Raw genomic sequence first — 17314 nt, forward strand, 5'->3', positions numbered from 1 at the left:
AAGTGTTTTATCAAACTGATCTGAAAAGTATTATTTAAGGTAGGAATGTCCAGACAATTCAGCCACCATACTCATAAGTATTCAATGCAACAGTTTCCTAATGTGACGGGTACGGTTTCTCCACAGAAAGTTTAAAAGCATCTGGTCTGTAGAAAGGGTTCTACATGGAACCCTAAAGAGTTCTACCTGGAACCAAAGAGGTTCTACCTGAAACTCAAAAGGGTTCTTCAAAGGGTTCTCCTATGGGGACAGCCGAAGAACCCTTTAAGGTTCTAGATAGCACCTTTTTTCTAAGAGTGTAGTGCTGCTACGCCCACTCCTCTACAACACTTCAACCATCCAAATAAATTATGTCATGGTGCATCACCATGGCGATGATGATTTGTGAGACATCATTGCAAAGACAATCCCCAATAGTGACTTAATGACATTTGGAATTCCTGACATCATTTGTTTGGCTTCTAACTGTTAGAGAGGATGGAGGCATCTGAAATGTCACCTGACAGTATATAGGGAATAGGATGCCATTTCAGACACAGACCATGCGTAGGTCTATTCTAGTCTGGTGGATGGATGGTGTAATAAATTGCTCCTGAGTGGCGTAGCGGTCTAAGGCACTGCATCTCAGTGCAAGAGTCGTCACTGTAGTCCCTGGTTTGAATCCAGGCTGCATCACATCCGGCCGACTCCCAAAGGGCGGTACACAACTGGCCCAGGTTTGGCCGGGTAGGCCGCCATTGTACATAAGAATTTGTTTTTAACTGACTTTCCTAGTTAAATAAAGGTTAAAAATATATATACACTCCTCAAAAAAATAAAGGGAACACGTAAACAACACAATGTAACTCCAAGTCAATCACACTTCTGTGAAATTAAACTGTCCACTTAGGAAGCAACACTGATTGACAATAAATTTCACATGCTATTGTGCAAATGGAATAGACAACAGGTGGAAATTATAGGCAATTAGCAAGACACCCCAATAAAGAAGTGGTTCTGCAGGTGGGGACCACAGACCACTTCTCAGTTCCTATGCTTCCTGGCTGATGTTTTGGTCACTTTTGAATGCTGGCGGTGCTTTCACTCTAGTGGTAGCATGAGACGGAGTCTACAACCCACACAAGTGGCTCAGGTAGTGCAGCTCATCCAGGATGGCACATCAATGCGAGCTGTGGCAAGAAGGTTTGCTGTGTCTGTCAGCGTAGTGTCCAGAGCATGGAGGCGCTACCAGGAGACAGGCCAGTACATCAGGAGACGTGGAGGAGGCCGTAGGAGGGCAACAACCCAGCAGCAGGACCGCTACCTCCGCCTTTGTGCAAGGAGGAGCAGGAGAAGCACTGCCAGAGCCCTGAAAAATGACCTACAGCAGGCCACAAATGTGCATGTGTCGGCTCAAACGGTCAGAAACAGACTCCATGAGGGTGGTATGAGGGCCCGACGTCCACAAGTGGGGGTTGTGCTTACAGCCCAACACCGTGCAGGATGTTTGGCATTTGCCAGAGAACACCAAGATTGGCAAATTCGCCACTGGCGCCCTGTGCTTTTCACAGATGAAGGCAGGTTCACACTGAGCACGTGACAGAGTCTGGAGACGCCGTGGAGAACCTTCTGCTGCCTGCAACATCCTCCAGCATGACCGGTTTGGCGGTGGGTCAGTCATGGTGTGGGGTGGCATTTCTTTGGGGGGCCGCACAGCCCTCCATGTGCTCGCCAGAGGTAGCCTGACTGCCATTAGGTACCGAGATGAGATCCTCAGACCCCTTGTGAGACCATATGCTGGTGCGGTTGGCCCTGGGTTCCTCCTAATGCAAGACAATGCCAGACCTCATGTGGCTGGAGTGTGTCAGCAGTTCCTGCAAGAGGAAGGCATTGATGCTATGGACTGGCCCGCCCGTTCCCCAGACCTGAATCCAATTGAGCACATCTGGGACATCATGTCTCGCTCCATCCACCAACGCCACGATGCACCACAGACTGTGCAGGAGTTGGCGGATGCTTTAGTCCAGGTCTGGGAGGAGATCCCTCAGGAGACCATCCGTCACCTCATCAGGAGCATGCCCAGGCGTTGTAGGGAGGTCATACAGGCACGTGGAGACCACACACACTCCTGAGCCTCATTTTGACTTGTTTTAAGGACATTACATCAAAGTTGGATCAGAGTGTAGTGTGGTTTTCCACTTTAATTTTGAGTGTGACTCCAAATCCAGACCTCCATGGGTTGATAAATTGGATATCCATTGATTATTTTTGTGTGATTTTGTTGTCAGCACATTCAACTATGTAAAGAAAAAAGTATTTAATAAGATTATTTCTTTCATTCAGATCTAGGATGTGTTGTTTAAGTGTTCCCTTTATTTTTTTGAGCAGTATATTTAAAAAAATGAACATGGTAATCTGCCTAGATACAATTATCACTTACCTGAATTGTTGTTACCCTTTTTATGAGCTTAAAATATAAACACCTACGTGAAAGGTACTGTTTACTTGAATGGTAATCATGTCAGCACAGTGTAAAAGCCATTTACAGCATTTTTTGTTCATTTTTCTTCCTCTTCCCCAGTCAACTTAAACTTTTCTTATTTATTTCCCATGAGCTTCACCCGAGTACCCCCTAGTGGCCGGAAAACAATTGTATTACGCCTCTTACAGTTAATCCTGTGACCTCTGAACTTTTATAGAACGTGCTGCCTCAAACATGCCCGTGTTGTACTACCATGTTTTGAAATAGTAAAGTTTCCCAAATGAGCTCCTCTCTCTTGTCCAGTTGTTATTATTAGTTGTTCTATAGGTGATGAAACCTAAAATATTACAAATGTAATCAAAAGAACAAACGTGTGGATTGTAAATGGAGCAGCCATGCACCTGTCAGGAACAACATACAGAACTATCGCAGAGGATATTAGCTCAGAGAACAGTAGTGATGGAAAATGGCTACTATGCAAGGCAGACAAGTGGACAAGTACAAAGAATTGCGGGAGGATTTTGAAAGCTATCTTGAGCTTTTGGAGCTATGGATGTTTGCAAATGACATTAAAGGCGACAAGAATGTCAGTGTGTTTCTTTCTGTGATCGGTGCAGAAACATATGGACTATTAAAGAGACTGATCACACCTGATACACTAAGTACTTTGCAATAAGAGGAATTGAAGCTAGTGTTGCTAGCTCACTACAAACCAAAACCTCTGGTGATTGCGGAGCAATTTCATTTGAAAAAAACGTAACCAGAAGGAAGGAGAGTATGTGTCTGATTATGCGATGGCTTTGCGATAACTGTCAGCTAATTGTGTTTTTGGTCCATATCTAGGAAAGACATTGAGAGATAAGTTTGTAAGTGGACTGTGCTCTGAAGATTTGCAACCATGCTACATGTGCAGAGGAAAACATTTTGCTCGTGGTTGCAGATTCACAAATGAGAAATGCATGTCTGTTCTAAAGTTGGACACATTGCCTCTGCATGTAGGAACAGCAGAGCAGGACAGACACAGTATGTTGTTGCTGCTGAGAGCAATGGCAAGAGTAAGGAGGATGATTCAGAGTTTTTTGGGGTGTATACAATGGGAAAAGGGCATTACAATAAATGTCACATTGGATAGAAAGGATTTGGACATGCAGTTAGACACAGAGGCCGCTGTCTCTCTGGTCTCGGAACTGTGTTACCATGATGCTCTGACTCACCTGCCGTTAAAGAAAATGCAGTGAGAAAATTCCTTTGCTAGGTGAGACCATTCCTTTGGTGGGTGAGACGATTCCATTGCTAGGTGAGACTATTCCTTTGCTGGGTGAGACCGTTCCTTTGCTGGGTGAGAACGTTCCTTTGCGAGGTGAGAAGGTTCCTTTGCTGGGTGAGACCATTCCTTTGCTGGGTGAGAACGTTCCTTTGCTGGGTGAGAACGTTCCTTTGCTGGGTGAGAACGTTCCTTTGCAGGGTGAGAAGGTTCCTTTGCTGGGTGAGAAGGTTCCTTTGCGAGGTGAGAAGGTTCCTTTGCGAGGTGAGAAGGTTCCTTTGCGAGGTGAGAACGTTCCTTTGCGAGGTGAGAACATTCCTTTGCGAGGTGAGAACATTCCTTTACGAGGTGATAATCCACGGTGATTCAAAGTGGTTGGAAGTTTTTTACATAACTTCAATGACATCAATGAACTTCATCGAAAACCTACGAAGGCTGTTTGCAGCCTATGGATTGTGCAAAGAAATTGTCTCTGATAAAGGACCCCAGCTGGTCTCTTCTGATTTTAAACAATTCTTAAAAAACAACGGAATCAAGCAGACCCTTCCCGCTTACCATCCTGCCTCGAATGGTGCAGCAGAAAGGTCAGTCCAGATAATCAAGCGTGCTCTGATAAAAAACATTTGAGGACAACAGACAATCTGTCTTTCTCAAGCATCGCTGAGCCAATGTTCCGCAGTACGCCCCACAAAGTCACATGTCGGACCCCTGCTGAGCTCTTCCTGAAGCGCCAGATCCGAACACGCTTCAAAATACTCCGACCTGACTTAACTAAACCAGTGGAAGAAAAACATGCCAAACAAAAGAAACACCATGACCATGGTAGACTACACCTTCAAATTTTCCAGGAGGAAGAACAAGTGCGACAGGGAAAGAGAAATGGATTCATGCGACAGTAATCTGGAGACTGGGACCTGTGACTTACCTCATTCAAGACGGAAAGAGAAAAGTTTAAATCACTGTGTAGATTTATTGTTAGGCCTCATTAAATAAAGCTGATTATATTGTGTATATAGTTTTGTTTAAAAGGGATAGTTAAACCCAAAATCATTCTCATGATAAATTATACAAAACATATTACTAAAAATCCAAACAATTACAATGTAAATTGCATGATGTGTATGAAAGGCCCCATTCAGACTTGAGATATGTAGACATAACATGGAGTTAAGTCAATAAAATGTGGACACTAGGCAATATTTTGGGACTTAAGTCGATGTTAAGTTCTCAAGTCTGAATAGGGTTCAAAGTGTGGGTGTATATAATCTTGTACATTAATGAAGGATTTTTTTCCCAGTTAGTTGTGCCATGACACTTTACAACATTATGGGGAGCAGTTTCCTCTTGCTAAAACACACACAAAGAGCTAAAACAAAACTTGTGCAATGATGAGTTTGGTATTTTATCTTGTTCCCTTTCAGATAGCCACAGCTCAGTCTCAAGTCATAAGCCCACGACCCATGTAGAACTTGTCCAAGCCCTATATTAAACCCTATAGTAGACCCTATAGTATACTATATTAAACCCTATAGTATACTATTTTAAACCCTATAGTAGATCCTGTAGTATACTATAATAAACCCTGTAGTAGACCCTATAGTATACTATATTAAACCCTATAGTAGACCCTATAGTATACTATATTAAACCCTATAGTATACTATATTAAATCATATAGTAGACCGTATAGTATACTAAATAGAAGCCTCTTTTTAATAATAAAAAGTAACAATAAAATAGAGACTTCTTTCTTCTGTGCTGTCGACAACGCAGCTTTAAAAGACAATTTCCCTGATGATTACAATCGTTATTACCTTTCAAATGCAAGTGCAGTATGGAACTTTGATTGAATCCCAGGCAGAGTCATCTTGTGTTCAGGTCTTTCGGTGTTCAGTGTGCATACAAAATTACACCCTATCCCCTACATAGTGCACTAGAGTAAACAGGGTACCATTTGGGACACACCAAAGATCATCTTGTATTCAGGTCTTGTTGTTGGTTGTGGTCTTCTTGGTTCTGGCAGCAAGAAATATTAAACATAGTTTATCATTAAACCAAATATTGTATTAATTTAGTCTATTTGGGAATCCCTAGAATATCTCCTTTTTCCTCAAATGTTCAATTGTTCACTACGTTCCACAAATCTAATAGCATTGGGTTGATAGAGGCATGGGCTAGTTAGAGTTTCCACCATATTTATTATACCAGTCATTACCTTTCAAAACGACTTGTGGCTAATTTGAGCGTATATACGTTTCGTACTGATTAGGTTGTTACGAGTGTACTGAGAAAAGTAGGACACGTGCCATGCCAGAAACTTGGAGAGAGAAAAACAATAGTGCCAGGTCGACATTAGCTACCACAGCCACAAAGTCATGAACCACGCCTATTTCAAAAATTGATCTACTTAAAATGTAATCTTAAAACTAACCTTAACCACACTGTTAATATGACTCACCCTAACCTTAAAATAAAAAAGCACATTTTTTCCCCCATGAACTTCCACGACATAAATTTTTTACTTTGTGGCTGTGGAATCGACTAACTTACATTTAAGAAATGTATTTTCATTGCCATTACATATTAGAAGGCAATCGCTGGGAATTATTTATTGGGTTAATTTAAAGAAACATGATATGTCTCACCCCACAAAAGAGGTGCTACAGAAAAGTTGGGAGCCTGAACGTGGACAGAATAAAAGCTTTGGATGGGTGGGTGACAACCAGGAGAGGCAGATGGGATTGTATTGCAGGGACTTCAGCCCTACGGTACCTATCCCTGTGAGTCCACCATGGCTACTCCCACCTCCAGTAGTTGATTTACAAGTGTTGGAGAGAGTACGGAAAGACAGGGAGGGGTTGATCCATGAGAGTTCTTTAAAAGGCGACTGTAAATCAGTGTATTTTTGCCCATATATACAGATGGATCAGAAGACCCAAGGACAGGTCAGACTGGATCAGCCTTTGTTGAACAGGAAAGTGGGGTGGCTGTCAGAAGACAAATTACAGACCACCTGGCTGAGCTGATGGTCATACTGGTGACCTTGCAGTGGTTGGAGGAAGTCAAGCAGAGTAGTTATATGTTCTGACTCATTTGCTGTGTTGATGAGACTTTCATATCAGTTGAGGTGAATAAGTATACACTAAGAGGAATGAGAGATAAGAGACACAGATTCCTACACATGTTAAAGAAGTAGGTTACTTTGCTGAAGGAAGAAAAATCCCAACAAGTTTTAGTCATGTTTTTTTTGTCCAGACATTAACAGTCCACAGGAATGTGGTGGATCAAAGACTATGAAAACTAGGTGTAACCGGTTCTGCACCGGTACCGTTCTGCGTTGTGTTCTGGTAAGGTGTAGGTGGAAGACAAGGCTCTGGACACAATTCTGCCGGTTGTCCCTCTTTTAATGACTGCATGGAATGGATACAAATACAAGGCAAACTTAATGCTGCCGTCTGGACTCCCATACAAGTATATTTGCCTCTCATCACGCTCTGAGCAAACTCAGTAGTAAAAGCATCAACAAAAAAATACATTGTACATGTTCGTATTTTCAAAAGACTCATATTTCATTTTATAAATGTTGTACACCAACACAATAATAATTTGCTAATAAGTGCTAAATATTTCTTAGTGTACTATTGTACCATTATACCTGAGGCATACTAATGAAGCAACAATGTCATTTTTGACATGACAGGACAGGTAACAAATGAACGACAGCTAACTAGGCACATTAAACATGAAAAACAAAATCGTCACATTTCACAACATACCTGCATGGAACGGATTTACATTTACATTTAAGTCATTTAGCAGACGCTCTTATCCAGAGCGACTTACAAATTGGTGCATTCACCTTATGATATCCAGTGGAACAACCACTTTACAATAGTGCATCTAAATCTTTTTAGGGGGGGGGGGTTAGAAGGATTACTTTATCCTATCCCAGGTATTTCTTAAAGAGGTGGGGTTTCAGGTGTCTCCGGAAGGTGGTGATTGACTCCGCTGTCCTGGCATCGTGAGGGAGCTTGTTCCACCATAGGGGTGCCAGAGCAGCGAACAGTTTTGACTGGGCTGAGCGGGAACTGTGCTTCCTCAGAGGTAGGGGGGCCAGCAGGCCAGAGGTGGATGAGCGCAGTGCCCTCGTTTGGGTGTAGGGACTGATCAGAGCCTGAAGGTACGGAGGTGCCGTTCCCCTCACGGCTCCGTAGGCAAGCACCATGGTCTTGTAGCGGATGCGAGCTTCAACTGGGAGCCAGTGGAGAGAGCGGAGGAGCGGGGTGATGTGAGAGAACTTGGGAAGGTTGAACACCAGACGGGCTGCGGCGTTCTGGATGAGTTGTAGGGGTTTAATGGCACAGGCAGGGAGCCCAGCCAACAGCGAGTTGCAGTAATCCAGACGGGAGATGACAAGTGCCTGGATTAGGACCTGCGCCGCTTCCTGTGTGAGGCAGGGTCGTACTCTGCGAATGTTGTAGCGCATGAACCTACAGGATCGGGTCACCACCTTGATGTTAGTGGAGAACGCCAGGGTGTTGTCCAGGGTCACGCCAAGGTTCTTAGCACTCTGGGAGGAGGACACAATGGAGTTGTCAACCGTGATGGCGAGATCATGGAACGGGCAGTCCTTCCCCGGGAGGAAAAGCAGCTCCGTCTTGCCGAGGTTCAGCTTGAGGTGGTGATCCGTCATCCACACTGATATGTCTGCCAGACATGCAGAGATGCGATTCGCCACCTGGTTATCAGAAGGGGGAAAGGAGAAGATTAATTGAGTGTCGTCTGCATAGCAATGATAGGAGAGACCATGTGAGGATATGACAGAGCCAAGTGACTTGGTGTATAGCGAGAATAGGAGAGGGCCTAGAACAGAGCCCTGGGGGACACCAGTGGTGAGAGCACGTGGTGCGGAGACAGATTCTCGCCACGCCACCTGGTAGGAGCGACCTGTCAGGTAGGACGCAATCCAAGCGTGGGCTGCGCCCGAGATGCTCAACTCGGAGAGGGTGGAGAGGAGGATCTGGTGGTTCACAGTATCAAAGGCAGCAGATAGGTCTAGAAGGATGAGAGCAGAGGAGAGAGAGTTAGCTTTAGCAGTGCGGAGAGCCTCCGTGACACAGAGAAGAGCAGTCTCAGTTGAATGACCAGTCTTGAAACCTGACTGATTTGGATCAAGAAGGTCATTCTGAGAGAGATAGCAAGAGAGCTGGCCAAGGACGGCACGTTCAAGAGTTTTGGAGAGAAAAGAAAGAAGGGATACTGGTCTGTAGTTGTTGACATCGGAGGGATCGAGTGTAGGTTTTTTCAGAAGGGGTGCAACTCTCGCTCTCTTGAAGACGGAAGGGACGTAGCCAGCGGTCAAGGATGAGTTGATGAGCGAGGTGAGGTAAGGGAGAAGGTCTCCGGAAATGGTCTGGAGAAGAGAGGAGGTGATAGGGTCAAGCGGGCAGGTTGTTGGGCGGCCGGCCGTCACAAGACGCGAGATTTCATCTGGAGAGAGGGGGGAGAAAGAGATCAAAGCACAGGGTAGGGCAGTGTGAGCAGGACCAGCGGTGTCATTTGACTTTGCAAACGAGGATCGGATGTCGTCGACCTTCTTTTCAAAATGGTTGACAAAGTCATCCGCAGAGAGGGAGGAGAGGGAGGAGGATTCAGGCGGGAGGAGAAGGTGGCAAAGAGCTTCCTAGGGTTAGAGGCAGATGCTTGGAATTTAGAGTGGTAGAAAGTGGCTTTAGCAGCAGAAACAGAAGAGGAAAATGTAGAGAGGAGGGAGTGAAAAGATGCCAGGTCCGCAGGGAGGCGAGTTTTCCTCCATTTCCGCTCGGCTGCCCGGAGCCCTGTTCTGTGAGCTCGCAATGAGTCGTCGAGCCACGGAGCAGGAGGGGAGGACCGAGCCGGCCTGGAGGATAGGGGGCATAGAGAGTCAAAGGATGCAGAAAGGGAGGAGAGGAGGGTTGAGGAGGCAGAATCAGGAGATAGGTTGGAGAAGGTTTGAGCAGAGGGAAGAGATGATAGGAGTGTTGGAGGAGAGTGTTGGAGGAGAGCGAGAGGGAAAAGGATACAAGGTAGTGGTCGGAGACTTGGAGGGGAGTTGCAATGAGATTAGTGTAAGAACAGCATCTAGTAAAGATGAGGTCAAGCGTATTGCCTGCCTTGTGAGTAGGGGGGAGGTGAGAGGGTGAGGTCAAAAGAGGAGAGGAGTGGAAAGAAGGAGGCAGAGAGGAATGAGTCAAAGGTAGACGTGGGGAGGTTAAAGTCACCCAGAACTGTGAGAGGTGAGCCATCCTCAGGAAAGGAACTTATCAAGGCGTCAAGCTCATTGATGAACTCTCCAAGGGAACCTGGAGGGCGATAAATGATAAGGATGTTAAGCTTGAAAGGGCTGGTAACTATGACAGCATGGAATTCAAAGGAGGCGATAGACAGATGGGTCAGGGGAGAAAGAGAGAATGTCCACTTGGGAGAGATGAGGATTCCAGTGCCACCACCCCGCTGGCCAGATGCTCTCGGGGTATGCGAGAACACGTGGGCAGACGAGGAGAGAGCAGTAGGAGTAGCAGTGTTTTCTGTGGTAATCCATGTTTCCGTCAGCGCCAAGAAGTCGAGGGACTGGAGGGTAGCATAGGCTGAGATGAACTCTGCCTTGTTGGCCGCAGACCGGCAGTTCCAGAGGCTGCCGGAGACCTGGAACTCCACGTGGGTCGTGCGCGCTGGGACCACCAGGTTAGAGTGGCAGTGGCCACGCGGTGTGAAGCGTTTGTATGGCCTGTGCAGAGGGGAGAGAACAGGGATAGACAGACACATAGTTGACAGGCTACAGAAGAGGCTACGCTAATGCAAAGGAGATTGGAATGACAAGTGGACTACACTTCTCGAATGTTCAGAAAGTTAAGCATACGTTGCAAAAATCTTATTGACTAAAATGACTAAAATGATACAGTACTGCTGGCTGGTGAAGAAGCCTAGCTAGCAGTGGCTGCGTTGTTGACTTTGCTTGAAAGTGTAGCTGGCTAGGTAACCTTGATAGTTTCAGTACTACACCTTATCATGATACAAAGGCAACTATGTAGCTAGCTAACAAAGCACTAATCAAGACGTTCCTTTGTAATGTATTTAGTTTCTACAATGCTGCTCGTCGGTAATAGGCAAAAGTTAATACTGCCGTCTGGACCACCAAACAAGTATATTTGCCTGATAAAAGACCGTGCGGAATGCCCGTGAGAAAATAATTATTGTATCTCAGCTTCCATCCACCTATCAGCTGTTTTAAACTTGAAAACCGCAGAAAGAGAAGGATCTGGGCAGTGTTTCACAAACATCATCGTTACCTCTCGACTGGAGTACTCAATGCTCCGACCCTGCCTCCTCAAACACTCGTCGGCCACATCTACTGCCTTGTTCCAACGGATCCAGTACTCCATGGCCTTTTCTCCTAGTACTTGCAAAATGTTATAAAAAAAATTAGGCAAGACGCATGGATGAATATGCTGACTCACTGAAAAGTTATTTCAGTATATCTATCACTTCGGGATTCTCGTGAGGTTTCAGAGATGTATTACTGCGGAGTGTTATATTTACGAGGTCTCTAGCTCTCCCCAGAAGCTTGGACATATATTAAGGGAGGGTGTGTCAGTAAATGTCTGGCCTGCACTGGAGCTCTCTATCCTCCTTCCTCCTTCCTAATTTGAGCTGATATAGATGGTCCTATCTGATGGGCGAGTTGTGAGTAAGATTTCCCAAATCAGGACTGGCCACATCTGAACTATCTGAGTGAGTGTCACTAAGCATAATTACAGGAGCTGAGGGTGTGTCGTTTGGCACCCAAGTAGAGCAAAAATGTGGTGAATCTACAACATCTATAGTTCTAGCTGGGGTCTGAGGCAACTCTCTGAAAAACCTCCCTCTCCCAAGACCCAGTTCAAGCTCATCACTGAAAACACGGTCTCCTTTTCCAACAATATACAGTTGAAGTCGGAGGTTTACATACACCTTAGCAAAATACATTTAAACTCAGTTTCACAATTCCTGACATTTAATCCTAGTAAAAATTCCCTGTCTTAGGTCAGTTTGGATCACCACTTTATTTTAAGAATGTGAAATGTCAGAATAATGGTAGAGAATGATTTATTTCAGCTTTTATTTCTTTCATCACATTTCCAGTGGGTCAGAAGTTTAGGTACACTCAATTAGTATTTGGTAGAATTGCCAATAAATTGTTTAACTTGGGCCAATCATTTTGGGTAGTCTTCCACAAGCCTCCCACAATAAGTAGGGTGAATTTTGGCCCATTCCCCCTGACAGAGCGAGTGTAACTGAGTCAGGTTTGTAGGCCTCCTTGCTCACACATACTTTTTCAGTTCTGCCCACACATTTTCTATAGGATTGAGGTCAGGGCTTTGTGATGGCCACTCCCAATACCTTGACTTTGTTGTCCTTAAGCCATTTTGCCACAACTTTGGAAGTATGCTTGGGGTCATTGTCCATTTGGAAGACCCATTTGCGACCAAACTTTAACTTCCTGACTGATGTCTTGAGATGTTACTTCAATATATCCACATAATTTTCCTCATTATGATGCCATCTATTTTGTGAAGTGCACCAGTCCCTCCTGCAGAAAAGCACCCCCACAACATGATGCTGCCACCCTCGTGCTTCACGGATGGCATGGTGTTCTTCGGCTTGCAAGCATCCCCCTTTTTCCTCCAAACATAATGGTCATTATTGCCAAACAGTTCTATTTTTGTTTCATTAGACCAGAGGACATTTCTCCAAAAAGTACGATCTTTGTCCCCATGTGCAGTTGCAAACCGTAGTCTGGCTTTTTAAATGGCGGTTTTTGGAGTAGTGGCTTCTTCTTTGCTGAGCGGCCTTTCAGGTTATGTCGATATAGGACTCGTTTTATTGTGGATATAGATACTTTTGTACCTGTTTCCTCCAGCATCTTCTCAGGGTCCTTTGCCGTTGTTCTGGAATTGATTTGCACTTTTCGCACCGAAGTACGTTCATCTCTAGGAGACAGAACGAGTCTCCTTCCTGAGCAGTATGACGGCTGTGTAGTCCCATGGTGTTTATACTTGAATACAATTGTTTGTACAGATGAACGTGGTACCTTAACCTCTTATGGCTAGGGGGCAGTATTTTCACGGACGGATAAAAAACATACCCGATTTAATCTGATTATTACTCCTGCCCAGTTACTAGAATATGCATATAATTTTTGATTTGGATAGAAAACACCCTAAAGTTTCTAAAACTGTTTGAATGGTGTCTGTGAGTATAACAGAACTCATTTGGCAGGCCAAAACCTGAGAAGATTCCAAACAGGAAGCGCCCTCTCTGACCATTTCTTGCCCTCCTTGATCATCTCTAACCAAAACAGGGGATCTCTGGCATGACGTGACACTTCCTACGGCTCCCATAGGCTCTCAGAACCCGGGAAAAAGCTGAATGACGTAATTCCAAGCCCTGGCTGAAAAGCTTTAGCGCATTTGCTAAGTGGTCTATCAGCGGACAATGGGACTCAGGCTCGTGCATGAGACGACCCCATGTTTTTATTCTATCGTCTTTGAACGGATACAACGACTCCCGGTCAGAATATTATCGCTTTTTTACGAGAAAATTAGCATAAAAATGTTGCTGTTCTTCGTCAGAATGCACTCCCAGGACTTCTACTTCAATAACAAATGTTGGTTTGGTTCCAAATAATCCATAGTTATATCCAAATAGCGGCGTTTTGTTCGTGCGTTCAAGACACTATCCGAAGGGTAAAGAAGGGTGACGCGCCCGACGCGTTTCGTGACAAAAAAAACCTAAATATTCCATTACCGTACTTCGAAGCATGTCAACCGCTGTTTAAAATCAATTTCTATGCGATTTTTCTCGTATAAAAGCGATAATTTTCCGACCGGGAGTTGTAGTTTTCGTTCAAAGAGAGAGAAAGTAAACATGGTGTCGGCTCGTGCACACGCCTCCAGTCTCATTGTCCTCAGATCGACCACTATCCAAATGTGCTAATGTTTTTCAGCCATGGCCTGCAAAGCCACCATTCATCGTTCTGGCGCCTTCTGAGAGCCTATGGGAGCGTTAGAAAATGTCACGTTATGCCAGAGATCCCATGTTTTGGTTAGAGATGATCAAGAAGGCCAAGAAATAGTCAGAGAGAGCGCTTCCTGTTTGGAATCTTCTCAGGTTTTGGCCTGCCAAATGAGTTCTGTTATACTCACAGACACCATTCAAACAGTTTTAGAAACTTTAGGGTGTTTTCTATCCAAGATGTTGTCATACACGGGACTAGAGTCTTGCTGATGAGGAGAGAGGACAGATAACATAATGGTTGAAAAATAAAGTAATACCACAGTCATTGAGTACATCTCTTCACAGACCACTATAGTTCTCAGTCAACTGATTCCAACACTCACCTGTCCATTCTCTACGGTGTCTCTTCTGTCTCTTGTGTCAGAGGTGGATATGGAGGCCTTCTTCCTGTTTTGTAAATGAAAGAATGAATTAACAGATGACTGAATGAATCAATTCAAATCAATCAAGATCAATTATAAAAAACTGAATGTAAAGAAAAAGGTAAATTCTTCACACTCACCTGAACCACATGAAGCCAGAGAGACAGAGGATGAGAACCAGAACCACCACTATGGTCAGGCTCTCGACCCGAAACCTGCCCCTCCCTGACGGAAGCCGGGTCCACGGTTTGTGGGGCCATTCAAAGTCCTGAGGAGAGTGAACGAGGTGTGTTACAGGATACAGCTTCCCCCCGATTACCGTATTAACCCCTCGTTCCATGGCCGGTGGTGGTTAGTCCGCTCCAGGAATCTGAGGTACGGGAGGTTCCTCCGCCCCCTCTGGACATCGAGGGGCCCCCGGCGTACTCCTTTCGTTCCATCCTGGATTCGAGGCGTCGGGCGAAGGGCCTTCAGTACCTCGTGGAGTGGGAGGGGTACGGTCCGGAGGAGAGGTGCTGGGTTCCGGTGGTGGATGTGTTGGACCCTGAACTGCTGCAGGAGTTCCACCGTCGCCGGCCGGATCGCCCTGCGCCTCGCCCTCCGGGGCGTCCCCGAGGCCGGTGTCGGCGCGCCGCTGGAGCCGCGCGTCAAGGGGGGGTACTGTCACGACTTCCGCTGAAGTCGGCTCCTCTCCTTGTTCGGGCGGCGTTCGGCGGTCGACGTCACCGGCTTTCTAGCCATCGCGCTCCATTTTTTCATTGTTCCATTTGTTTTGTCTTGTTCCCTGCACATGTTACGCGCCAGGCTGGGTTTTCCCCTGTATTTCCGTGGTATTTACACGAAGGATGTTTAATTGTTAAACATTTGCTTATTTTTGTGACTGTTTCGCACCTTGCACTTTTTACCTTTGGCTGGAGGTTTTGACGCAGTGGCGTCTGTCTGTTTGAAAGACATGACCTTGTATGATCTGAGTCTTGAATGTGAACCAGTACTCAGCTGAGTCTCTCTCTCTCAGGTCTGTGATTCTCAGGGTGCAGTTATTCACTCTGTCCCCATAGTACTCCACACGATCATCATTCTGAGGTTTCACACCAGACCGTCTATAGAACCATGATGTCTCTGTGACTGTATGACCTCTGGGATATGTGTAAGAGCAGGACATATCCACTGTTGACCTCTTCAAGGCACAGATACTCTGAGGGGTGTAAGTCACACTCCAGCCATCCTGCCCCAGTATCACTGAAACACAATCACACATCAAAAGGATATTAAATTAGGCACAAACCTATTAGCTCACACAGACAGAGTTTGTCAACACTTTGTTGCCATAGTTGCTGAGTTCTGTGTGAATAACAACCATGGAGAAGTATCTCGAGATGTATTGTTGTCTCTACCTTCTTGCCCTTTGTGCTTTTGTCTGTGCCCAATAATGTTTGTACGATGTTTTGTGCTGCTACCATGTTGTTGTCATGTTGTGTTGATACCATGCTATGTTGTTGTCTTAGGTCTCTCTTTATGTAGTGTTGTCTTGCCTCTCTTGTCGTGATGTGTGTTGGAGTGGTTGGATGGCTGGAGTGTGATATATATATATCCCAGCCCCAGTAAGTGGCCTTTTGGCCGACATTTACTTGCCTAGTTAAATAAATAAAAGAATCACTCTGAAGCAGTTTGTTACACAGTTGCTGAGAGTTGTGTGTAAACCACAGGCCTATGTTTCTATTCCTGCTGTTCTCAAGCCCGTTGCTGCGTCTCCCTTCCTGCAGCCATAGAAACATAAAGATAGACAACAAACGCACTTTATAACTGGTGAATAACTACAGCTGATCTAATTAAGCAGGAAAAATAACTTATCAAAACAGATGTGTAGCACTGTAAGTAAAGTGTTTCTCTGTCCATTGTTTTGAACCTGTTTTATTCTCATGACTATAACACTGATGGTACTTCACATGACCTGCACACTCTGTGTCCTGGCTTAGATCTGTAGTAACTCCAGACTCCCATTTGTTGAACCAGGATACTTCTGTGACATTATTCCAGCTGGGATGTCTATACGTGCAGGTAATGTCCACTGTTGACCCCTTCAAGGCACAGATACTCCTCTTGGTGTAAGTCACATTCAAACAGCTCTGACCATGAACACTTGAAACTAAATGTATCTGATCAATTCCTCAAACAATAATGAGATGATTTTCAAGTGTTTTAGATGTATTGGACTGGTTCATTTAACATGAATGAAATATATAGACACATACAGTGCATTCGGAAAGTATTCAGGCCCCTTGACCTTTTCCACATTGTTACATTACAGGTTTATTTTAAAATGGATTGAAAAAAAATAATCTAAAACGGTATAACAAGATAACATGCCATCAGCCATTTTCTACCTTTTATATTATACTGCATCATTTCTACTAGTGTTACTATCCAAGAGTGCACAGATTTGTCTGTTTCTTCCCACATGCTCTACAATTGATATATGGCTCAAATCCCGTTAACGGGATTGATTTGACAACATCCGGTGAAATGGCAGAGCGCCAAATTCCAAATTTCCACAAAAATATATTTAACTTTCATACATTCACAAGTGCGATACACCAAATGAAAGCTGAACTTCTTGTTAATCTAGCCACCATGTCAGATTTCAAAAAGGCTCTACGGCAAAAGCAAACCATGCTATTATCTGAGGACAGCACCCCATCAAACAAACACAGACAATCATATTTCATGCTTTTTAGGTCACGCGCCTCTATCAAACAGTACACTTCACTCTACCCTTGTTCTGAACAGGGCTACTTCTTCATTACACAAAGGAAAAACATCAACCAATTTCTAAAGACTGTTGACATCCAGTGGAAGCGATAGGAACTGCAAGCAACTGCCTTAGAATTCTAGATTCTCAATGAAATTCCATTGAATAGAGTGACCTCAACATTTATTTTTCCTGGATGTTTTGTCCTTGGGGTTTCGCCTGCCAAATAAGTTCTGTTATACTCACAGACATCAGTGTTTTAGAAACTTGGAGTGTTTTCCATCCAAATCTACTAATTATATGCATATCCTAGCTTCTGGGCCTGAGTAGCTGACAGTTTACTTTGGGCACACTTTTAATCCGGACGTGAAAATAGCACCCCC

At 44.7% G+C, this 17314-nt stretch overlaps 1 protein-coding gene across 1 annotated transcript in view; it reads left to right on the forward strand.

The window, feature by feature from the left end:
- The window catches only part of LOC106564400 (zinc finger protein 271-like), a 92791-nt gene that overhangs the window by 9865 nt on the left and 65612 nt on the right, over positions 1-17314 (forward strand). The gene's annotated exons all lie outside the window — the stretch shown is intronic.

This window comes from Salmo salar, chromosome ssa12 (assembly GCF_905237065.1).
Source record: "Salmo salar chromosome ssa12, Ssal_v3.1, whole genome shotgun sequence".
Classification (NCBI taxonomy): Eukaryota; Metazoa; Chordata; class Actinopteri; order Salmoniformes; family Salmonidae; genus Salmo; species Salmo salar.